Genomic DNA, 13324 nt, shown 5'->3' with positions numbered 1-13324 from the left:
ATTACATCCCCAAGCACTGTTGGCTATGCCAATGTTATGGTCATCTTGGTGCCTGGCTATCAGGTGTGGGGTAACAAGTATGGGGAGCAATGTCAGCTTGAACAAAGAGGACGAGTCACAGAGAAACTAAAGCCCTGTGCTACTCCATGGTTTGTGTTGAGGAGAGTGATAATAGGGCAGCAGGGAATAATTTCTAATCAATGGCAGGCCCACTTTTTGGAGAGAACTTCTTTGATTTTGTAATATTTGAATATTAATTGAGGTAGCACATTTGGCCACTAGTTTCACTGCTCACCTGGTATGAACCTGGTATGAATTGAATATGAGCATATTTTTGACCTGTTATTTCTTGGTTTAATTCAATTAGTCATTCAGGACATAGGATTCTATTTCCCAGGGACTTGCACATGTTTTTAGCAAAGGGCCACATAGTAAATATTTTAGGCTTTGTGGGCAAAACGTCCTCTGCTGGCAATACTCAACATTGCCATTGTAGTATGAAAACAGCCATGGACAATTTGTTGGAAAAAAAAAAAAAAAAAAGGCAGTTGGGGGGCATCGCTTTGTTTCAGTAAAGCTTTATTTACAAAAACAGGAAGCTGGATGGATTTGGTCCATGGGGACATAGTTTGCTGACCTCTGTTCTCATAGTTCTGAAGTTTCTCAACTCACTCTAAAAAGTGAAGGCAGGTCTTAAGGGGCTCTGGGAAGCTTTCAGCTGGAAGAAAACTACGTCTGGGTGGAAAAAGAAGGCAGGGTTTCATATGATTTCTAGATGAATTCTAGCCATCTTTAGAAGTCTGGGAGGGAGAGATTTGGGAAGTTCAATTCACATTAATTGTCCACTGAGGCTTCCCTAGAAAGATTGAATTATCTCTGCGTGAGGTAATTGGTTGAACTGGTCCTCTCATCACATTCTATGCATGCTTTTCACTAAAGAGAGTAGAGATCAGTTGGAGGGAGTTTTCTCTAGTGCCTGCAACCCACTGCCATATTGAAAAAACAGAACCTCACTTGACATGGTTACAGACGCCAAAGAACGTGTATTTTGAATTTATACCTCAGTGTGTGGTAAATATGATTTTGGTCAGTGCAACATAACTTGAAGACATAGAGACATATGGTTTGAGCTCGTGCTGTGTGTGTGTGTGTGTGTGTGTGTGTATAACAGAAAACAATACCATCTGACCAAACAGTAGGCTTGGTGCCAGATGCCAATCTGACTGAGAGGCACACAAGCGAACAAAGCTAACCTCAGCCTTCACTTCCTCCTCCCCCAAGAATCTATTAAAAGACTGAAAAGGACTGTTTAGCATCAGAGAGTGGGACATGATGCTAAAGTGCACATTCTCCAGCGTCAGAAGCAGCAGCAGCTGCAGCCAAGTTTCAATGACAATCACCCGCTCTGCTATGCCTCAGCACATCCCAGAACCCAGAGGAGGAAACTGTAGGACTTCCCGGATGTGGGGATTGGAGCAGGAAGGGAAACAACACACATATTTAGAGCCATAAAAGACAGCTGCAAGGAGGCGAAAACTGTCTGTGTTGCTCTGATGGCAGAGGAGAACTTCAGTCCATTGGTGGAAAACTTTTCACTTTTTCTCTCAAGTCAAACTTAGGAAAAATAAATGAGGTGACAGAGAAGTAGCCTTTGATCCATGTCGTGGGAGAGGCAAAAGGCCCAGGGACTCTGAAGCTTGCTAGTTCTTCCAAATTTTTGCCTATGTAAACACAAAATGAATTGTTTATCAAGTGAATAGCATTTTTTACATTAAATATAGAATCTTTCAAACATACAAGAATTACTAAAATAACAAACACCTGTGTATCCACTGTACATTCCATATATTTTTTTTCCATATATATATATAAAATAAATAAATATAAATAAATACATATATATTTGACGGAATCTAGTTCTGTCGCCCAGGCTGGAGTGCAGTGGCACAATCTTGGCTCACTGCAACTTCTGCCTCCTGGGTTCAAAAGATTCTCCTGCCTCAGCCCCCCGAGTAGCTGGATTACAGGCATGCACTACCACACCTGGCTAATTTTGTATTTTTAGTAGAGACGGGGTTTCTCCGTGTTGGTCAGGCTGGTCTCGGACTCCCGACCTCGGCTGATCCGCGCACCTCGGCCTCCCAAAGTGCTGGGATTACAGTCATAAGCCACTGTGCCCAGCCAAGAAAGAAAATTTTAAAGAAATAAAATATTACAGATACAGTTGAAGCCCCCTGTGTATCACTCTCTTCTCTCATTTCCTTCACTGTGTTTTTGGAGGTAACTCCAGTAATTTCTGAATTTAATGCATGTTTTTCTCAAGAGTATTTTATACTATATATATACATTTATATACACATACCTATATACACACATCCCACAAACATACATATTATATACATAATATAAAAATAATATATAGAACTATTTTGCACATTTCCAATTTTTATAAAAATAGTTTTATGGTAACTTTTGGTACCTTTTGTTCTACAGAAGTTTTAACTTTCATTTAGTAAAATTTGGCAACATTTTCTTTCATGGTTTGTGCATTTTTGTCTTTTTTAAGACTCCTTCCCTATCTGTATTAGGCTATTTTTGCATTGCTATAAAGCAATATGTAAGCCTGGTTCATTTATAGAGGAGAGGTATAATTGGCTCATGGTTCTGCAGGCTGTACAGGAAGCATGGCACAGCATCTACTCGGCCTCTGGTGAGGCCTCAGGAAACTTTTATGGCAGAAGGTGAAGCAGGAGCAGGCATGTCACATGGTGAGAGGGAGCGAGAGTGAGGGGAGAGGTGCCAGACATTTAAACAACCAGATCTCACGTGAAATTAGAGAGAGAGCTCTAACTGGTGGGAAGACAGCACCAACCCCCGGTTCATGAGGGATCTTCCCCCATGACCCAAGCATCTCCCACCAGGCCCCACCTCCAACACTGGGGATTCCATTTCACCGTGAGACTCAGAAGGAACAAACATCTAAATTGTATCACTGTCCTGAAGTCATATCATATTTTCTTATAAATTTTTTTTCTGTTCAAGTCTTTAAATCAACTGGCATTGATTTCCTCAATCCAAATCAGGGAGGCTTATTTTATTTTATAATGTCTATCTGTCCTATGACTGTTTATTGAATTGTCCTTCCTTTCCCCACTGACCTATAACGCCACCTCCATAAACTTGCAATCCTTCCTTGTGTAGCATGCCCTCCTTTACTTGAGGAGAAGGGTCAAGAGCATCATCCAGCACCTGACCGTGAGGCTCCCTGGTAGCCTGAGAAGCGGCTCCCATGCTGCCCAAGTCAGCAGCAGAGAGAAACTTGAAAACTGGAGGGAATCTCTCCTTGTACATTTATGACTTGTGATCAAACTCGGGAGAGAACTTTTTGACTCAAGACCTTTTGATAATTATAAGGGAATTAGTCACGCCAAGCTCACACTCTATTGTCATGAGCTCCAGCCTTCAGAAGATCAGAATGAATCACAGCCAAGGTACAGTCCGTGCCCAGCAGTTCTTTACAGACTAGAGCCAAGCATCAAATTTCATATATTCCAGGTTTAAGAAATGGGATTAGTTGACCTACAATAAACACACTTTATCACTTAGGGGTATTTTGCTCTGTGTCCTGCAAACTGTGATACGTGTGCATTATAAACCTTATACATTATTAACGGAGTTTGTTTTCTTAAAAAAATATCTTGGCAGAATACTATTGGAATTAAACCAATTCAACTTTCTGGACTTGAAAATGGCACAGATCCAGACTGAGATTCAGAAATAAAAAAACAATAATAATCATCAACTATTTTAATTAACAACCACCACAACAATAAATCAGTTATTTGAAGAAAATCTTCACAAATAGCCTTATGGTAGAAATTTCTGTTAATGGAATTACTACAGAAATGCCAACAAATGAAAGGGGAAAATAATCTGACTTTTACTGAACACTTAATATGAGTAAGTCACCACGGAAAGCCCTTTTACATATGCTGTGCCATTTAAAACTTACACAGCCCTCAAAAACGCTATAAAAATTTCCACTTTAAGGATGAGAAGCTGAAGTTTAAAAAACTTGATAAACTTGTCAAGGGTACAGAACTGGTAAGTGGTAGGTCAGGGATTCAAACTCATCCGTTTTTTAACATGGCTACTTGGTTCTAGCACTTGGCTGTGTTGCTGTAAGAAGAATCATTCTAAGGGCCACAGGGATCAAGGTGAAGCTCAGGATGGGAAGTGTTTGGCATCTCCAAGGCTGTCCCGAATCTGCTTTGGAGTAGACCCAACCTATGGCTGACCCCAGAACTACTCAGCCTCTGAGAACCAAACAATCTTCACCTAGAACTGTAGCATTGCATCGTCGGGTGATCTGGAAGCTGGGTCAATGGGATTCTATGTTACAAGCCTCATGTTACAAGTCTCCAAAATCCCTAAGACAAGATGTTTATTGGGATACAGGATATTTGGTAATCCCAATAAAGATAAAATGTTATGTTAACAATCATTGCAGAATACCTCCTACAGGTATGAGTCAGCAACTCATGACCTTGTAATTACATTGGTATTTCTGCTGTGAAACAAATGGATATTCCTACTAAATAAAGAAAAACAAGGTAATACATAGGCCTGTCAATTCAGAGAAGATCTTGCCTCTAAATGAGTTACACATACTTTTGGATTTAGATTCTTGGGGATTTCAGAATTGTATATAAAGAATTGTGTATCTGTGTTGTTATAAGTGTATGCATCTGGGAAACTATAGTTTCTGTTTGGAGAGGAATAAAAGAGTAAGCAGACATGAACTCTGAACACTACTTCGCTGTTGACAAAACTATTTTCAGATGTTATTTCACCCTTAGAGTAACAATGTGAGAGACTTTTATTCTGTGTTATTGAAGAAGCTGGTCAAACTCAGAGCTTGAGAAACTTGCAGAGGGTCAAAAAGTCAGGAAATAATAAGACTACAAACATTTATATCCTTTGACATCTATAGGGAATCTGATACTAGGTCCTATTTCCAACTGAACCTCTTTCTACTGTGGAAACTTCCAAGCCACTAAACCTCACCAGCGTTTGGCTTCCTTGTCTATAACCTGGGGATAATTATCTTTTCTGTCTAGTTCAAAAGATTATAGTGGGAAACAGATTATACTGTACTAGAAAATATATTATTATTATAATACACCTGCATCTGTTTGGCTTAGAGCCCACATGGGGCTTTATCAGAGTAGAGAGCATTGTCTGTATTCCCTGGTGAGCTTGTCAAAACTCCCTGTAGGATGACCAGAAGGGGACCTGTCCTCTCCTGCTGAGCCTAAGCACACAGCCACAGCTGCAAAGCCCTCATTTTTTTAAAAAAAACCTTTCAGCTGATCTCTGAGCACATTCCATTCTCATGATGTGCAAATTTTAAAGAACATTTGCCTCCAAGCAAGCTGGAAGAAAAAAAATGGAACATCTTTTTCGTTCTTTGGACCTCAAAATACATAATTCAGGTAATAAAAATATTGTATCCCATGTTTTATTGTTTATTTCCATATAATGCAGAGACACATATTTGGAAGGAAGTTATCTTCCTTTTCATTGCAGTTTTTTCAGGACCTCACTAAGAAGCAGCAATGCCGAAATCTGCTTTATTGAAAAACTCTTGGAGAATGCGTCCGGAAAAACGTGCTAAAGGGCATTGTTATGCCAGAGATTCAGTTAAAATAAAGGCCAAACCAGTTCCTACTCGTGTGTCTTGTAGGCCACCACTTGTACTATGACATTAAAGGACAATTTAGGCATAGCTCCATTTTCGTAACACCAGCATGATGGAAATATTGTAATACATTTGTTATTTCCTTTCTTCTAATCTTACACAAATATACATCAAATTTCATATAAGTGAATACATATATAATTTTAAGTTGGATATGTATTTATTGCATATATGTGTATCTGCATATACATATATTAGTGTACACGTTCTCTATAAATGGTCATTTATTCAGCAAACATATATTAATTACCTCATGTGAATATCTACTCTATGAGGCACTGGAGGTAACAACAAAGCAAGTATGACCTAGTCCCTAACCTCCAGCAGAAGGACATTCATGGAAATGAATAATTGGATTAGTGTAGTATGAGAAAATTATCAGTTTTACTGAGAGTCCAAGGTAATTGTATAGGACAGTATATATATATATATATATCTTCAATTACATATAAATCTCCTAGAATCTAGGACTGTAGAGATACTACTTTGCATTTTGCCGATATTGTTTTGTATATAGTGTATGCTTAATTCATATTTTATTAATATTGTTTTCTTTCAATAATCTGAAAAGTGTTACTCCAGAGTAGTGACCAAACTTTGCATGTGAAGGTCATACTTGCTAGAGTGATCTCTGCATAGGACCCACACAAATCAATGCTTTTTTTTGGCCCAGACTTCACAGACAATAAATTGTCTTTTCATTTATTTATAAGGTATTAAATTCCAAAAACAAAACAAAGGAAAGCAAAACAAAAACAGCACTGAATCACACATACAGGGCTAAAAAATTTTTTTAAAAATGAGATGAGTTATATACATACATATGGGGTTCCAAAATAATGTGGTCATGTCTTTGCTAACACTCTCACTTTTCAAGTAGTCTTTTTGTCTTTAGAGCTGAATATATTAAGTCATTTCTCTGTGGTTATTGGAATTTCTGGTAGAAGATAAGATGGAAACGGAGGTTGTAACTCTTTAAACATGTTGATTGCAGATTATCTGTGGATTTTAGTGAACCTTGGGTAACTCATGTTGGCTCTTATGGCTGAGACAAAAGATGCTGGGAATGTTCCCTAGATGGGATAAAAGAGAAATTCTTCTCTAAAGTATTAAGTTCATGGCCTAGGCTTCTCTGAGCATTTTTTGTTGGTAAGGTTGTGTTACAGTACAGAGACAGAGTTGTCACGATTAATTTCTATTTATGAGGCATTCCAAATATATTGTAGTGTAAAAATAATAACCAACATTGTTATTTTCAGGTATGTGAGCTGTAAAGCTGACACTTCAGCCCTCTGGCCATTTTTCAAGACATTACCTAATACATTACCTCATAATGATGACTAGAGGGTAACATTTTCGAAAGCACAGTCATAAAGCGCTTTGATAAAGCCCACCCTAGGTCTCGTAGCACAACCTAGACATTAATACCTCCTAATAGGAGTTAGCACAGCTATCTCTGTTCACTCATAGTAGTATCATTTATGTCCATCAAGAGTCTCTGTTTCACTTTGGGATAGAAATTCTGGCAGGGAGGCTATGCGACATAAATTGCACCTAATTCTACCCCAGGGAGAAAAGAGCTATGAGTACCCTATAAGTAGCTATAACAGACAAAACTCTGTCTCCCTATTCCTTTTTATGCAATGGGAAAAATTATCCGCCAATAAAGCCTTACTTTTGCAATTGTGCCTCTCAGAGTCCTGTCCCTTAGGAAAGGGCAGGGTTGGGACATACAGGCACAGAATGGGGACAACGGCCTACCAAAGCACTACTGGGAACCTGCTAAAGGCTGCACTGCTGACACTTCTGCCAGAACCAGATATAAAAGACTGAAGGGTGGCTCAGGAACTGTAACTGGCAAGAGCTGGTTTCAGAGTTCATTTTTCATTTGCACTCAGAGAGTAAAAACTCTAGCTTTCTCATCCCCAGGGCATCTGCAAGAAACATCTCAATTACCTCAATTATCTCCTTTTGATCCTACCTCTCACACCTCTGTCCTTGCCATTTCCTATACAGAGCTCCTGAAAGATCAGCCAAGATGGTGGCTCTGGATTCTGGCTATGCATTAGACTCACTTGGGGAGCTTTAAAAAGAATGACGACCCCAGGGCCTCACTGGTTATCACTTCTAATTTAGATGACTGGAGCATTGTTGGCATGTTTACAAAACCCACCAGTTAATTGTAACATACACTCACAGTTAACAGCCATTGACTTAAGACATTAGGGATTTTTTTGGTAGGTAATGAGTAGCTAGTAATGTTTCTGCGACAAAGTAAATCTGGCGACATTTTGCTGGGTATATTGGAACAGGGAGAGACTGAAGGTGGAAACCATGAATCCATCAATTCTATCAACATTCAAAGGGTGATCATTCATGGTGGCTGGAGTGTCATTGTCGGTGAAATGACTCCACTCAAAATCTTTGCTTAAATCTATGTTGTGCTTTGCATAACTGACCAAGGAATTTGGGTTCTATTTCGTAAGCAGTAAGCAGCTACTGAACATTTTTTAAGCAAGAAGAAATACAGATAATGCAGTATTTTAGGAAGACAAATGTGACGACTGGGTAGGATATGGCTTAAAGGGAGGGAAATTATCCCTTTAAGTAATTCTAGCAATGCAGAGGAGACTGGTCTGCCAATGCATAAATTAGAAAAAGTTCTCAAGAGAGACTTCTGAGTTCCCAAAAGATGGAGGCTATAAAAGAAGAGGGTTTAAGGTCTTTAGGTTCCTCAACAACTCCATCTTATTTCTATCCTGATTGCATCCTCTTAGAGACACTGTCTAAATAATAAGCCAGTCTTATTGATAAATTGCAGCACCAGCCTTATAGGTGAATTGTAGCTGGGAAGTTAGTAGTCATCCTTCAATGACAGCTCCTCTAGAGAGTTGTAGGTCTCTACTGATGGGGGTCTGCTTGACCTTCAGGCATGTCATACTATTGGTGGCAGTAGTTATTCTTATAGCCAAGTAATGGATCAAAGCCCCTTTTTTTCTTTAGCAGAAGCTCACGTTCAAATGTGCAAAGAATACTCTAGAACATGAGGAAGGTGGATTTGCTCCACAACTTACATTATCCTCATTCAACAAAAATTTACCGAGTGTCTACTGTGTGTTTGGCCCTATCTCAGACTCACTCCTAAGGGTTCTCATGGTGTGGAAAGAATACCAGGTCTACTATCACCACTTCCTTAACCCACAGATGACAGGTATCTGGCTTATGTGCCTCTGCTCTCAGTTCCCAAGTCCCTGTGGTCACGGCACATCTTCCCACTCGGCCTAGTCATGGCTGACGGTCCTCTCCTGCCCAGAACTGCAGGCAATCCCACATACACTGCCTACAGGGAGCCTATGAGCTGTTGCTTCTTGTTGCTTATTTGCATGTCTGCCTTGAAATAAGTCGTTTCTTCTTCCCAGCATCAGAATGCCAGTTCCAGAGAAATATCATTCATTCAAAATTTACACTGTCATTCAATTTTAAAGTTCTCCCTTGGTTAAGCCTCCTTCAGGCTACGAAACTTATAGTGCAGAAGAGAAGTGTATTCAATCCTTTCTTCTGATAACCCTACCATATACCCAGAGTTTATCTCATTTTTAATGCATAGGATATGAAAGAGTCTTCTGTGACTGAGAATGATATAACCTTCCACTGGAGACTTCTGGATGTGATCATATCCAATGATGAGTCTCACCTGGATATTTTTATGACTTTTCCCACCTGCTGAGACTCCTCAAGCTTTGAGCAATCTAGCCCGCTCCTTAGGTCTCCTCACCTCTGCAGAATCCCTCTCAAGGGCACCCCTTTTGTGGGCTGGATCTGGACCAAATGAAAATCTTCTCTTTGCCCTTCTAAACTGTGGAAGTGCAGGCTTGTCCCAACTCAGACCTGTCCCTTCCCTCTACCACCAAGCAACAGAAACTTCATATACAGACTCATGCACTGACGTTCTTTCGGGGATGAGCCAGATTCCTGCCTTGCATCTTCTAGGTGTTCAGAGGTCCTTCCCTCAGGGTTCCTCCTGGAGCCATCCCTCCTTTGGATTGAGGGGAGGACTCCTTAGATGCTTCAAGAGTGGAGAGGGATGGATGACCAACACAGCAACAACTGTCTCTGTAAAGAAATCTAATCATCAATCTATCCCCAAAATGAATTCTTGGCCACACCTTCTGTAGTCTGGAGGTGCAGGATGAGCTAGCTTCGGCAGAATAACCAGCATAATCACCAAGTGTGTCTCACTTATGTGGTAGAGCATCTTCTTTAAGATGTGGGAGATACTACTGCATTTTTTGTTGTTGAAAATCCAAGGCAACAGGAAAAGTCAAATTTAATGTCCGATTACATGTCTAGTTTTTTATGAATTAAAAATCATATGGAATTTGTATGTTATACATCTGTAGTCCCTCATCTGAAACTTTTTGGGGTAGATAAGTCTCATAACTCACAATTTTTCAGATTTTAGAAAGGAAATATAGTACATCTATCATAGAGTATGCCACGGCCCCCAGTATTTTAGGGTCAGCACCACCTGACAAAATTCAGCAACATATGCACATAGTCACCCAAAGTGGGATCAATGAAGATAAGAAATGGCCTCTTGTTAGTTCTGGTCAAGTTCAGTCACCAAATAAGTTGCTGCCTGGATGAAATGAGTAGTAGTAGGAGACATACTCTGGTTTCTCTCTTCTTTCTGTTCTCCAGCCTTCTACTGATGGCTTCTACTGGCCACGAACCAGCAGGCAAGAAATACTAGGAAATACAGCGTGTGGAATAAGCCTCCTGAGGACACAGAGAGGAGGTGGAAAGGGTGGGTGTGAGACAAGCAGGTCTGGGACTGACACACTTACCTTTTTCACTTAGGCAACTCCTTCAGAGGTCACTGATCTCATTACCCCTCCTTCTTCCCTTTACGTCACTGCCATTTCTTCTCAGCTAGCTCTAAACAGAACCAGCATTGGATTGGAAACCAGACCATCTGGGCTCTGTTTAGAAGTCTCCCATTATCTTTTAATACATAGAGAGTTCTCAAAATGTGAGAGAGCTTTTGGGAAGTGCATATAACAATTTTATATCATAAGAAAAGCCAGAGAGTTGCATCTATGTTGTTCAAGTACAGATGTCTATCTAAAGGTTTGACCCAAAATTCAGGGTCAACAAGAATGAAGGATGTGTGTTAGGCAATAATTGATGGTTTAAAGATTACAGGAATGAAAGTATTAAGACTTGTGTATGATTTGGGTCCTTTTAAGCCTTTTTTAATATGACAAGGACCAACAAAAACACGAAAGAATGCATATCCATACCTCGTCCTTCCAGTGAAGGAAGAGATCATGTTGGTTCTCGGGTGTTTGCTTTTCTAATCTGACATGAAGGACAAATACAGAGCTGACAGGTGAAGGGCTAAGCTAATTTCCATTAAAAGGTGCATATCATTTTGTTATACAGAATAATTGCTCTTCTTGCTCCTGAATGCAAATGTGTGAGAGAGGATGGGGTAGAACGGAGAGAGAGATCTGGAGAGAGGAAAGTCAACATAGGCTCAACTGGGGGAGACCAAGTTTAAATGTGTGTGGAGACATACTTAGGAGAGTGATTCTGCTATGTGAAGTCTTGGGAGAGAAAGGGGAAAAGACGTTTTAGGAGGTTTTGCTATGTGTTGTGAATGGCAGACCTCTTTGCTGCCTCTCTATAGACATCACTATGGTTTAAATTGCTTTCGAATACCTTTTTGGATGTCAGGTAGGTGTGTCTTTTATGTAGGACACTTGCTGAGGTAGGTCACAGAGAGGCCCAGTTTTATTAGGCTTATATTTTTATAGCATCTTTTTAAAGTGCTCTTTAGTGCTGCTGTTTAACTTTATTAAATAATTCTTCTTTTGAGTTTTAAATGATGAGTAAAAAGACTGTTAATCTTTTTCTCAGTTAACCCAGGCTCTATTGGAATCCTGGCAATTCCAACTTATAGACAGAACTAAAGCAAAATACCTAAGAGGAAAAAGGCAACCTTTGAGCCTTGAACTTAGAAACCCAGATGTTCAGTATTGCAACATGAAGTATCCCAACAAAAATGCATTTTGTTTTCTAGTTTCTGAACTTTCTGTGTTCTTAACTTGGAAACAGACACACTGAGCTTTTACAGGCCATTCCCGGGGAAGCATTTCAGTAAAACTTCTTCATTACGCGTGATGAGGTATGTGAACAATTTCAGCATTGATGCCCATTAATTTCCCATGCCCTTCCCTGCAGGGCTGTTAGGTCCCAGCCCCATGTCCCATCACAGAGAGGGCACTGCACATGGACCCTCTCTGCAACATTCACCACATTGCATCTTTGACACGTGTGTCTTTGTTATGTGTGAATGTGTAGCACATCCTCACTTTTTCAGCAATTTCAAAACCTGGATGTTAGTGTCTCATTCTTTTTCCAATTTTCTTTGTTTATAGGAAAGCATTTCTGGTTATTTTCTAGACTTTGATTACTGGCTAAAGGATGATCAGCTCTCCTGGCAAATTTGAAGAGTTGTCTGTGTTTACATCTGTTCCTTATCAGGAGCACCCCGTACTAGACTGGATGTTGGCATGCTGCAGACTTCTTCTCTTTGGCCAAGTGCCTATTTTAAAACAGTACAACCTCCAAGATTTTCCTTGAGGTCATTATCAACACTTCTCCCAACAGGACGACGGCAGGAGTGTGGGAGAAATTTCTTTCTGCTGGGTTTACATCCCCAATACATGGGAAGCTTTTTGCCCTTTCTTTGAAAATAGTTTGAAGTATCTGTATCATTGCTTTCATTGTCTTGGACCAATGCTTTGTCTTGGATTGATTTATCAGTCTCTGCCTTATTCTTTTCATTGTTTATTCATAAGACCCTGGCAGCATAGCTGCCCTAATAATTCTCTTCTTGATATTGCCATACTTTTCAAATATGTGGTTCCAAATGTGCTCCTAAAGGATGGTAGGCTGAACCTCTGTGTATGCTTGTGTTGATGATTTTTCAGCTGAACAAACAAACATCTGAGATGCTTGATGAATAGTACCAATGAAAAAGTATCTACCAACAAGGCATATTATTTAAAGACAAAATTTTGTGCATGGATGGACTAAGCAGAATTTTCATAATTATTCATTTTCCAGTTATCTGTTATAGAGAACTTGTGCAATTTAGCAAGCCCCCAAGGTTGAACACTTACCTTCAGAGGCAGTAGTGCAGAACAGAAAGTACATGGACTCCGGACCAGACAAACTTGGATCCAAATCCTGGTTCCATCATTTAATGGCTCTCAGGGCCTCATCTCTCCATTGATAAAATAGGAACTGTATTTATTCTGCAAGACTGTAGTTAAGATACGTCCCTATATAAAAAGTGCTTGGAAAATAGTAGGTACCCCCCAAATGGTAGCCTCTTTAACTTTATTATTGATTTTCCTGAAAATGCCCTCAGTCTGCCTCACTCAGGTGCTCTCACTGGCATGATTAGCTATTATTCTCATATTTCACAAACCACATTTGGCTTTAATGAAACCATACATATGTCCATCTGGAAAGTAAGTTCAAAAAATAAAT

The sequence above is a fragment of the Papio anubis genome, chromosome 10, assembly GCF_008728515.1.
Source record: "Papio anubis isolate 15944 chromosome 10, Panubis1.0, whole genome shotgun sequence".
In the NCBI taxonomy this organism is placed as follows: Eukaryota; Metazoa; Chordata; class Mammalia; order Primates; family Cercopithecidae; genus Papio; species Papio anubis.
The sequence above is the reverse complement of the archived record's forward strand: the minus strand, read 5'-3'. Positions refer to the sequence as shown.